This window comes from Takifugu flavidus, chromosome 11, assembly GCF_003711565.1.
Source record: "Takifugu flavidus isolate HTHZ2018 chromosome 11, ASM371156v2, whole genome shotgun sequence".
Classification (NCBI taxonomy): domain Eukaryota; kingdom Metazoa; phylum Chordata; class Actinopteri; order Tetraodontiformes; family Tetraodontidae; genus Takifugu; species Takifugu flavidus.
Window position 1 is genome coordinate 97,501 of NC_079530.1, and position 13,121 is coordinate 110,621.

The following is a 13,121-nucleotide window of genomic DNA, read 5'->3' on the forward strand; positions in this document are numbered from 1 at the left end:
GCAGTGAGATTACTACTAGCCATCTTCCATGCTGGGAACAATTTTCTCCGAAACAATGAAACATAATCCGCCACATCGCCTGGTTGTTCCGACGGATCCAAATCACCCATCAAAATTGACATTTGGTCACGCACTTTATGTCCAAATACAAGTTCGTTAGGGCTAAACCTTGTGCTTTCCTGGACCACTCCCCTCGCCGGCAGCATTAACCAAGGGAGTCCCTCTTCCCAACCTCCCTTTAACTCAAGGCTATAGGCTTTTAATAGTGATTCGAGAGACGCATGATAGCGCTCCAATACGCCTTGGCTTTGGGGGTGATAAGCACTGCTTATATTATGCTTAACCTGTAACTGTTTCACTGCCTCAGAAAAGGCCTTCGACATAAAATTGGAAGCTCTGTCACTCTGGACTATTTTGGGTATACCAAAATATGAAATAAAATGAAACAAAGCTTTAAAAATTGATTTTGTGGTGATAGACCTCATTGGATACGCTGCAGGATAGCGTGTCGTTTGGCACATTATAGTGAACAAATAGGCATTGCCTGATTTGGACGGAGGCAAAGGCCCAACACAGTTGATAACTAAATAATGAAATGGTTTCTCAACCGGTTGGATAGGCTGAAGGGGCGCAGGTTTAATTTTCTCATTTTGTTTGCCTGCAATCTGACAAATGTGACAGGACTTAATAAACGCAGACACATCACACTCAATTTTTGGCCAGTAAAAATGAGGGTTGTCGCAGAGCTTGTGTCCCTCAAAATGTTCACCTTAACTTTATTGGTATCGCCAACTACAGACACGGTGCCTTGCGTGATGAACGGAGAATAATCATTTTTATCCAAAGCCTCTCGGTTGTCGGAGGGCAACACTGCCTTGGCAGCGCGCTTGCTTTGGAGAGAACCAGTGCACCCCACAAGCTTAGGAAAACGAGGCCTATTGGAATTCCGAATGCGAGAGTTAAGGACAGGACAATCCTTTTTCCAATGTCCGACTTCATAGCAATAACAACACCGATCGTCTGTTTCAGCCGCTTGCCATGATGTATTTTTAAAGTCGGATTTTGCCGGAGACGATCGATCAAGCCTTCTACCAAACTCATTCTCAGTGCGCTCTCGACGCACTTAGTCGCGCTGTGACGTGTCTCGAAAAGATTTGCGGGTCAAGATAAACTCATCAGCTAATACAGCCGCTTGCGCTGCAGTTTTAATTTGATGTTCATTTATGTACGTGGCGATTCGCTCAGGCACAATGTTTTTAAACTGTTCCAGAACGACCAGATCAAAAAGCTCCTGGAATGTTTTTACGCCCACAGCTGTACACCACCGATTACATAAACTGATAAGTTCTCTTGCCACATCAACATGCGTTTGTCTCTCCGTTTTTTTCCATGTTGGAAATCTCTGATGGTAATGCTCTGGTATCAGCTCATATGCTTTTACGCACTGGTAGGACAGCTTCTCAGATGGAGACAACGCCACAAACGCTTCCTGCCCTTTACCCACCAGGACCTTTTGGAGCAGCAGCACTTGATCAGCATCCGTCCAGCCTCGATCAGCGAGAACATGTTCGAAAAGAGAAAAAAACACATCAGGGTCACGCTCGTTGAAATTAGGAAGGAACTTGACCATCTGAAACAGGCTATGCTGTTCTCTGCTTCTTTCCTGACATTTTAAACGTTCGTACTCCAGTAATCTTTCACTTTCTCTTGCTTGTAGCTCCAATTTCTGTTTTCGCATTTGCTGTTCGTGTTCCAAAATCATCTGCTCTCTGTGCAGTAACAACAGCTCTTTGCGTTGCTCAAATGTTAAATCGGAGCCATCCCACAGAGTCATCTTAGGAGCTACAGCCTCCTGTTGGGTTGTCTCCTGCAAAATTTGTCTCTCCATTAAAGCTTGTAAAATAAATTCACACAGCTCCTCCTTCTTAGAACTTTTGGAAATAGACAAATCAATACCATAATTGCTTACTACGTCAAACATTTGGTTTCTCGTAAGCGCTCTCAATAACCTTTCTGATGGAGCAGAAATAAAAGTATCATAGTCATTCATTGTTTAGCCTATGTTTAGTTCACAAAACTTTTAAAACAACAAAGAATTCAACCACAGGCTATCAATAGAGGAGATTACGAATGCGCTACCGAGAGATCCCCGAATCTGACACGCCCCCCTCTAAGCTCAACCCCAGTCTTCGCACTCAGCCCCAGAGCAGAAAATTTTAAACACGCGCACCAATGTAATCAGGCCTCCTAGACTGCGGGAAACCTTCAACCACGATTGTGTCTTCCACCCAGGCCGCAGTGCAAAAACAACAAGCTAAAAAAACAAACAGCGCAAAAGCGCACTACCGCCTACCACAGGGAACTCTCCGGGGAGATCGCTACTTTCTAAACAACTCAGAATCTCAACCTAGTCAGCTTTCAAATCAAGAGCTTTCACTTGCTTTTTATACCCCCTCAACTAAGGACTTTTGCCAGTAAACTCAAAATCGGTCTTCCCCAAAACAAAACAGCTGCCCAAGTGTATTACGCACGCCGTACTCAATGAACAAAGAGGTATCGGGTACTCACCACTTTACCTTTAAAGTGTACCCACCAACATGCACAATCCACGATCCAACTTCCCAGGTTCGGACGAGCCCCCATATGTCACGAATACTTGGCTCAAGGTAGCCATGACATAAAATGGGGAGACCAAAGATGAGGATTACCGACCCAAAATAATATTTATTACAGAACCAAGTGGAATAAAAAAAGGAAAAGTCCAAGTAATCACAAAGAGGGAAAACTCCAAAGTCCTGCGGCCGTCAGGCTGCAGAACGTGACAAGCTCAGGGCTCAGCTGACGAACTCCACTCCAGCACACCAGGTAGGACGAGAGGCTCCTCCTCAGACGCTCTCCAGACAGGTCTTTATACCTGAACCCGTCAGGCAGCCGATGGTGGTGGTGATGATGGTGATGATGATGGTGGTGGTGGTTGTGATGATGATGATGATGGTGGTGATGATGGTGGTGATGATGATGGTGATGATGATGATGGTGGTGATGATGGTGATGATGGTGGTGGTGGTGGTGGTGGTGATGATGGTGATGATGATGATGGTGATGATGATGATGGTGGTGATGATGATGTGGTGTGATGATGGTGATGATGATGATGATGATGGTGGTGGTGGTGATGATGGTGATGATGATGGTGATGATGATGGTGGTGATGATGATGATGGTGGTGGTGATGGTGGTGATGATGATGATGGGATGATGATGATGGGGGTGATGATGGTGGTGGTGATGGTGGTGATGATGAGGGTGGGGGGGGTGATGATGATGATGTGGGGTGATGATGATGGTGATGGTGGTGATGATGAGGGTGGTGGTGGTGATGATGGGGGTGATGATGATGGTGTGGTGATGATGATGGTGGTGATGATGGGGGGGGGTGGTGGTGCTGATGGTGGTGATGGTGATGGTGGTGATGATGATGGTGGTGATGATGGTGGTCATGGTGATGGTGGTGATGATGAGGGTGGTGGTGGTGATGATGGTGATGATGATGGTGGTGGTGATGATGGTGGTGATGATGATGGTGGTGATGGTGGTGGTGGTGGTGATGATGGTGGTGATGATGGTGGTGGTGATGGTGGTGATGATGATGGTGGTGATGATGGTGGTCATGGTGATGGTGGTGATGATGAGGGTGGTGGTGGTGATGATGATGATGGTGGTGATGATGATGATGGTGGTGATGATGATGGTGGTGATGGTGGTGGTGGTGTGATGATGGTGATGATGATGATGGTGGTGATGATGATGATGGTGGTGTGATGGTGGTGTGGTGGTGGTGGTGATGATGGTGATGATGATGGTGGTGATGATGGTGGTGGTGAGGATGATGGTGATGATGATGGTGGTGGTGAGGATGATGGTGGTGGTGGTGGTGGGTGATGATGATTGTGGTGGGTGATGATGATGATGTGGTGATGAGGGGGGGGTGATGAGTGGATGGGTGAGTGAGGATGATGATGTGGAGTGGGGTGGGGGATGAGGTGGGTGATGATGATGGTGGTGGTGATGATGAGGGGGGTGGGGGTGAGATGATGGTGATGATGAGGTGTGGTGATGATGGTGATGGTGAGGTGGTGGTGGGGTGGTGGGATGATGATGGTGTGATGGTGGTGATGTGATGATGATGATGGTGGTGATGATGATGATGAGGTGGTGGTGGGTGGTGGTGGTGGGGTGATGATGGTGATGATGATGGTGGTGGTGAGGATGATGGTGATGATGGTGGGGGTGGTGGAGGTGTGGTGATTGGTGATGGTGGGGGTGATGATGGTGGATGGTGGTGGTGGGTGATGATGATGGTGGTGCGGTGAGATGGAGGGTGGTGGTGATGATGTGCGGGATGGTGATTGGTGATGATGATGATGATGGTGGGGATGTGATGGTGGTGATGATGATTGTGGTGGTGATGATGATGGTGGTGGATGGTGGTGATGATGGTGATGATGATGGTGGTGATGATGATGGTGGTGACTGGTGGTGATGATGGTGGTGATGATGATGGTTGTGATGATGGTGATGTGGTGTGGTGTGGTGGTGATGATGATGGTGTGATGGTGGTGATGATGATGATGGTGGTGATGATGATGGTGGTGGTGGTGATGGTGATGATGATGATGGATGATGATGATGATGGTGGTGGTGGTGGTGGTGATGATGATTGTGGTGGTGATGATGGTGATGATGGTGTGTTGATAATGTGATGATGGTGGTGATGATGATGGTGGTGTGGTGATGATGGTGGTGATAATGGTGATGATGGTGGTGATGATGATGGTGGTGGTGGTGATGATGGTGATCATGATGGTGGTGATGATGGTGATGATGGTGGTGATGATGATGGTGGTGGTGGTGGTGATGGTGATGATGGGGATGATGATGGTGGTGATGATGATGATGATGATGGTGGTGATGATGGTGATGATGATGGTGGTGATGATGGTGATGATGATGGTGGTGGTGGTGATGATGATGGTGGTGATGATGATGGTGGTGATGATTTGGGTGATGGTGGTGATGATGGTGATGATGGTGGTGATGATGATGATGTGATGGATGGTGGTGGTGGTGGTGGTGATGATGATTGTGGTGGTGATGATGGTGATGATGGTGGTGATAATGGTGATGATGGTGGTGATGATGATGGTGGTGGTGGTGATGATGGTGGTGATAATGGTGATGATGGTGGTGATGATGATGGTGGTGGTGGTGATGATGGTGATCATGTGATGTGGTGATGATGGTGATGATGGTGGTGATGATGATGGTGGTGGTGATGGTGATGGTGATGATGATGGTGGTGATGATGATGATGGTGGTGATAATGGTGATGATGATGGTGGTGATGATGGTGATGATGATGGTGGTGGTGGTGATGATGATGGTGGTGATGATGATGGTGGTGATGATTGTGGTGATGTGGTGATGATGGTGATGATGGTGGTGATGGTGATGATGATGATGGTGGTGATGATGGTGATGATGATGGTGGTGGTGGTGATGATGATTGTGGTGGTGATGATGATGATGATGGTGGTGATGATGGTGGTGATGATGATTGTGGTGGTGATGATGATGATGGTGATGATGATGTGGTGATGATGATGGTGGTGATGATGGTGATGATGATGGTGGTGATGATGATGGTGGTGGTGATGATGGTGATGATGATGGTGGTGATGATGATGATGGGGGTGATGATGGTGATGATGATGGTGGTGATGATGGTGTGATGATGGTGGTGGTGGTGTGGTGATGATGATGATGGTGGTGATGATGATTGGGTGGGATGATTGTGGTGATGGTGGTGATGATGGTGATGATGGGGGGGATGATGGTGATGGTGATGATGATGGTGGTGTGGTGATGATGGTGATGATGATGGTGGTGGTGGTGATGATGATGGTGGTGGTGATGATGATGATGATGGTGGTGATGATGGTGGTGATGATGATTGTGTGTGGTGATGATGATGATGGTGATGATGATGGTGGTGATGATGATGGTGGGTGATGATGATGTGGTGGTGATGATGGTGATGATGATGATGATGATGATGATGATGGTGGTGGTGTGGTGGTGATGATGATGGGGGTGATGGTGATGATGGTGATGATGGTGGTGATAATGGTGATGTGGTGGTGATGATGATGGATGGTGGTGGTGATGATGATGGTGGTGATAATGGTGATGATGGTGGTGATGATGATGGTGGTGGTGGTGATGATGGTGATCATGATGGTGGTGATGATGGTGGTGATGATGATGGTGGTGGTGATGGTGATGGTGATGATGATGTGGTGTGATGATGATGATGATGATGGTGGTGGTGATGATGATGGTGGTGATGATGGTGATGATGATGGTGGTTGGTGGTGATGATCATGGTGGTGATGGATGATGGTGGTGATGATTGTGGTGATGTGGTGATGATGGTGATGATGGTGGTGATGATGATGATGATGGTGGTGGTGGTGGTGGTGATGATGATTGTGGTGGTGATGATGGTGATGATGTGGTGATATGGTGATGATGGTGTGATGATGATGGTGGTGGTGGTGATGATGGTAGTGATAATGGTGATGTGGTGGTGATGATGATGGTGGTGGTGGTGATGATGGTGATGATGATGGTGGTGATGATGGTGATGATGGTGGTGATGATGATGGTGGTGGTGATGGTGATGGTGATGATGATGGTGGTGATGATGATGGTGGTGGTGATGATGGTGGTGATAATGGTGATGATGGTGGTGATGATGATGGTGGTGTGGTGGTGATGGTGGTGATGATGTGATGGTGGTGGTGGTGATGATGGTGATCATGATGGTGGTGATGATGGTGATGATGGTGGTGATGATGATGGTGGTGGTGATGGTGGTGGTGATGGTGATGATGATGGTGGTGATGATGATGATGGTGGTGGTGTGATGATGGTGATGATGGTGATGATGATGGTGTTGATGATGGTGATGATGATGGTGGTGGTTGGTGATGATGGTGATGATGATGGTGGTGATGATGATGGTGTGGTGATGGTGTTGTGATGAGTGTGATGGTGGTGATGGTGGTTTGATGATGTGATGATGGTGGTGATGATGATGGTGTGGTGATGATGATGATGATGATGATGGTGATGTTGGTGATGATGTGGTGGTGGTGATGATGATGATTGTGGTGATGTGATGATGATGATGATGGTGGTGATGATGGTGATGATGGTGGTGATAATGGTGATGATGGTGGTGATGATGGTGATCATGATGGTGGTGGTGATGATGATGTGGTGGTGGTGATGATGATGATGGTGGTGGTGATGATGGTGATGATGGTGGTGATAATGGTGGTGATGGTGGTGATGATGTGTGGTGGTGGTGATGATGATGGTGATCATGATGGTGGTGATGATGGTGGTGGTGATGATGATTGTGGTGGTGATGATGATGATGATGGTGGTGGTGATGATGGTGGTGAAATGGTGGTGATGGTGGTGATGATGGTGATGGTGGTGATGATGGTGGTGGGGTGATGATTGTGATGATGATGGTGGTGGTGGTGATGATGGTGGTGATGGTGGTGATGATGATTGTGGTGATGGTGGTGATGATGATGGTGATCATGATGTGGTGGTGGTGATGATGATGATGGTGGTGGTGATGATGGTGATGATGGTGGTGATAATGGTGGTGATGGTGGTTGATGATGATGGTGGTGGTGGTGATGATGGTGATCATGATGGTGGTGATGATGGTGGTGGTGATGATGATTGTGGTGGTGATGATGATGATGATGGTGGTGGTGATGATGGTGGTGATATGGTGGTGATGGTGGTGATGCTGGTGATGGTGGTGATGATGGTGGTGGTGGTGATGATTGTGATGATGATGGTGGTGGTGGTTGATGATGGTGGTGATGGTGGTGATGATGATTGTGGTGATGGTGGTGATGATGATGGTGGTGATGATGATGGTGGTGCTGATGGTGGTGATGATGATGGTGGTGATGATGGTGGTGATGATGATGATGGTGATGATTGGGTTTTGATGATGGTGGTGGTGATGATGGTGGTGATAATGGTGATGATGGTGGTGATGATGATGGTGGTGGTGGTGAGGGATGGTGATGATGATGGTGGTGGTGGTGATGATGGTGATCATGATGGTGGTGATGATGGTGATGATGGTGGTGATGATGATGTGGTGGTGGGATGGTGGTGATGATGATGGTGATGATGGTGGTGATAATGGTGATGATGGTGGTGATGATGATGGTGGTGGTGATGATGGTGGTGATAATGGTGATGATGGTGGTGATGATGATGGTGGTGGTGGTGATGGTGGTGATGATGATGGTGGTGGTGGTGATGATGGTGATCATGATGGTGGTGATGATGGTGATGATGAGTGGTGATGATGATGGTGGTGGTGATGGTGGTGGTGATGGTGATGATGATGATTGGGTTGATGATGATGATGGGGGGTGGTGATGATGGTGATGATGGTGATGATGATGGTGGTGATGATGGGTGTGATGATGGTGGTGGTGGTGATGATGGTGATGATGATGGTGGTGATGATGATGGTGGTGATGGTGTTGATGATGATTGTAGTGATGGTGGTGATGATGGTGATGATGTGTGCTGATGATGTGGTGATGATGATGATGATGATGGTGATGTTGGTGATGATGGTGGTGGTGATGATGATTGTGGTGGTGTATGATGATGATGATGGTGGTGGGGATGATGTGTGATGAGATGGTGGGTGATAATGGTGATGATGGTGGTGATGCATGGTGATCATGATGGTGGTGGTGATGATGATGGTGGTGGTGGTGATGATGATGATGGTGGTGGTGATGATTGTGGTGGTGATGATGATGATGATGGTGGTGGTGATGATGGTGGTGATAATGGTGGTGATGGTGGTGATGATGGTGATGTGAGATGATGGTGGTGGTGGTGATGATTGTGATTGATGATGGTGGTGGTGGTGATGATGGTGGTGATGGTGGTGATGATGATTGTGGTGATGGTGGTGATGATGATGGTGGTGATGATGATGGTGGTGATGATGGTGATGATGATGGTGGTGATGATGGTGGTGATGATGATGATGGTGCTGAGCGGTGGTCTATGATGGGTGGTGGTGATGGTGGTGCTGATGGATTGTGCTGAGTGGTGTGATGGTGCTGATGACTGGTGGTGGTGGTGATGATGATGGTGGTTCTGGTGATGACTGCATGGTGGTGATGGTAGTGATGATGATGGTGGTGTGGTGATGATGATGGTGGTGATGGTGGTGATGATGATGATGGTGATGATGGTGGTGCTGATCCTGGTTGGTGGTGTGGTGGTGATGATGTGATGATGCTGGTGGTGCTGATGATGATGGTGGTGGTGGTGATGATGGTGATGATGGTGGTGATGATGATGGTGATGATGGTGGTTGATGATGATGATGGTGGTGATGATGGTGATAGTGATGATGATGATGGTGGTGTAATGGTGATGATGGTGGTGATGATGATGGTGGTGGTGGTGATGATGGTGATGATGGTGGTGATAATTGTGATGATGGTGGTGATGCTGATGCTGGTGGTGATGCTGATGGTGGTGGTGATGGTGGTGATGGTGGTGTGATGAGGTGATGATGATGGTGGTGATGGTGGTGATGATGGTGATGATGATGGTGGTGGTGGTGATGATGATGGTGGTGATGGTGTGATTGATGATGGTGGTGATGGTGGTGATGATGATGGTGGTGGTGGTGATGATGAGGTGGTGATGGTGGGTGATGATGATGATGGTGATGATGGTGGTGATGATAATGGTGGTGGTGGTGGTGGTGATGATGGTGATGATGATGGTGGTGATGATGATGATGGTGGTGGTGGTGATGATGGTGATGATGGTTGGTGATGATGATGGTGATGATGGTGGTGATGATGATGATGGTGGTGATGATGGTGATAGTGATGATGATGATGGTGGTGATAATGGTGATGATGGTGGTGTGATGATGATGGTGGTGGTGGTGGTGATGATGGTGATGATGGTGGTGATAATGGTGATGATGGTGGTGATGATGATGATGGTGGTGATGATGATGGTGGTGGTGATGGTGGTGATGGTGGTTGGTGGTGATGATGATGGTGATGATGTGGTGGTGGTGGTGATGATGATGGTGGTGATGGTGATGATGATGGTGGTGATGGTGGTGGTGGTGATGATGATGGTGGTGATGGTGGTGATGATGGTGATGATTATGGTGGTGATGATGGTGGTGATGATGATGGTGGTGATGATGATGAGTGGTGATGATGATGGTGGTGGTGATGGTGGTGATGGTGGTGATGATGATGGTGTGATGATGGTGGTGGTGGTTGGTGGTGATGATGATGGTGGTGATGGTGATGATGATGGTGGTGATGGTGGTGGTGGTGATGATGATGGTGGTGATGGTGGTGATGATGGTGATGATTATGGTGGTGATGATGGTGGTGATTGATGATGGTGGTGATGTGATGATGGTGGTGATGATGATGGTGGTGGTGATGGTGGTGATGATGATGGTGGTGATGATGATGGTGATGATGATGGTGGTGGTGATGATGATGGTGGTGATGGTGATGATGATGGTGGTGATGGTGGTGATGATGATGGTGGTGGTGGTGATGATGATGGTGGTGATGATGGTGATGATTATGGTGGTGATGATGGTGGTGATGATGGTGATGGTGGTGATGATGATGATGGTGGTGATGATGGTGGTGGTGATGATGGTGGTGATGATGGTGGTGATGGTGGTGGTGGTGGTGATGATGGTGATGATGATGATGGTGGTGATGGTGGTGATGGTGGTGATGATGATGATTGTTGAGATAAATCTCAGACTTTTATCCTGGAGTTCTTCACACCAACTACAAATCCCAGAAGGCATTATTGAGCAGAGCAGGCGCTAATCACAAAGTGGGGACACCTGGAAGCTGCACTGGAGGCAGCACTTAAAAGGGTCTCACTCCACACTTAAAAGGGTCTCACTCCACACTTGAAAGGGTCTCACTCCACACTTGAAAGGGTCTCACTCCACACTAAAAGGGTCTCACTCCACACTAAAAGGGTCTCACTCCACACTTGAAAGGGTCTCACTCCACACTAAAAGGGTCTCACTCCACACTAAAAGGGTCTCACTCCACACTAAAAGGGTCTCACTCTGGGAAAGAAGAGCACTAAGGAACGAAAGAGAAGACAATTGACAAAGAAGACGATTTCAACGCAGGGTTCCTCCCAAAGACGTCACCGGTATGAAAGAAACTTTGATTTGATGGGGATATTTGTGTTTGTTTGAATTGTTTGCTAAATTGTCTCCTTTTGTGTTAAAGGTTTTCAACCTAATCCTAATCCTGCTACTAATGCTAATGGCAATGCAAGCCAAACAATCTTGAAAATAAAATAAAGATTGAGCTGAAACGGAAGAGTTGATCTAGTGTCCTTTGGGGGTTTATGGAACCAGGCCATTTTCAAGTTGGGCAGGTGCTGAAATAAGGGAGATAACTTGACAATGATGGTGGTGATGATGGTGATGATGATGATGGTGATGATGGTGGTGCTGAAGATGGTGGTGGTGGTGATGATGATGATGATCGTGATGATCACCATAATCATGATGGCGATGATGATGATCGTGATGATCACCATAATCATGATGATGATGATGGTGGTGATGATAATGAAATTTGCATCCTGAGAATCTTAGAAGGATTTTTATAAATACATCAACAGAGTTAAAGATTCAACCTGATGTTCTTCCAAACCCTCAATATGTGCTGATCTCCCTATTCAGCAAAACAAATCAGGTGTTACTTCACAGCTCACTTGTTGTTGTTGTTGTTGTTGTGGTTGTGGTGAATGGATACAGGACGTGTTCATGGCTGCTGCTGTGCTGCAGGAGAAGAGCTGCAGCCCAACCACGAGATGGAGGAAGACTCTGACCAGCAGGATGAAGAGGCTGCTGATGAAGCTCCTCCTGTCACACAGGTTTCACCAGCATCTCTGGTCCTCTACAGAGGAGAGATGATGCTTCAGTAGAAGCTCCTGAGCTCCACAAGGCTGCCGCTTGGATGTTGGAGTAAACGTGGTAAAAAGACCAGATTTAAACTGGTTTGATTTGACTTCTCTAACCCTCAAATGAAGCAGAAGGGTTATGTTTCCATGATGGGATGGTCTGAGGGGACGTCTCATCGTTACTGACGCTCAGAATAAAACAGAAAAAAGTTATACAGGAACAACTCCTGCTTTATTATTATTATTATTATTGTTATTATTATTGTTATTATTATTGTTGTTATATGGAGGGATAGGGGCAGAGAAAGGGACAAAGGATGGGACAGTGGCAGAGATAAAGACAGTTTTGGGGAATAGGACAGTGTTGGGGACGGAGACGGGGACAGTGTCAGGTAAAGGGACAGGACTCGGACAATGTCATGGACAGGGTCACAGTCAGAGACAGGGTCAGGTAAGGGACAGGACTCGGACAATGTCATGGACAGGGTCACAGTCAGAGACAGGGTCAGGTAAGGGACAGGACTCGGACAATGTCATGGACAGGGTCACAGTCAGAGACAGGGTCAGGTAAGGGACAGGACTCGGACAATGTCATGGACAGGGTCACAGTCAGAGACAGGGTCAGGTAAGGGACAGGACTGGGACAATGTCACGGACAGGGTCACAGTCAGAGTCAGGGTCAGGTAAGGGACAGGACTGGTGGGATCCTGGAGTTATGTCATGTAAGTGAATATTAAATATGCATGTTTAGGGTTGTTTGTGTGAAGCACCTGTGGGCCAGGACCCATCTTCAAATATCAGCGTCCATGAGACATGTCCAGCTGCTGTTAGCATGATGTCCTCTATGACATCAACTGATAGCAGAGCTCATAAACCACCAGTTTAAACTGGATCAAACGTGATTTATGAGGCGAATAACGTAACTTCTATGGGCATGACGTCATTTAAAGCAATGCTGATTATGAGTGTTGTGTGTGTGTGTGTGTGTGTGTGTGTGT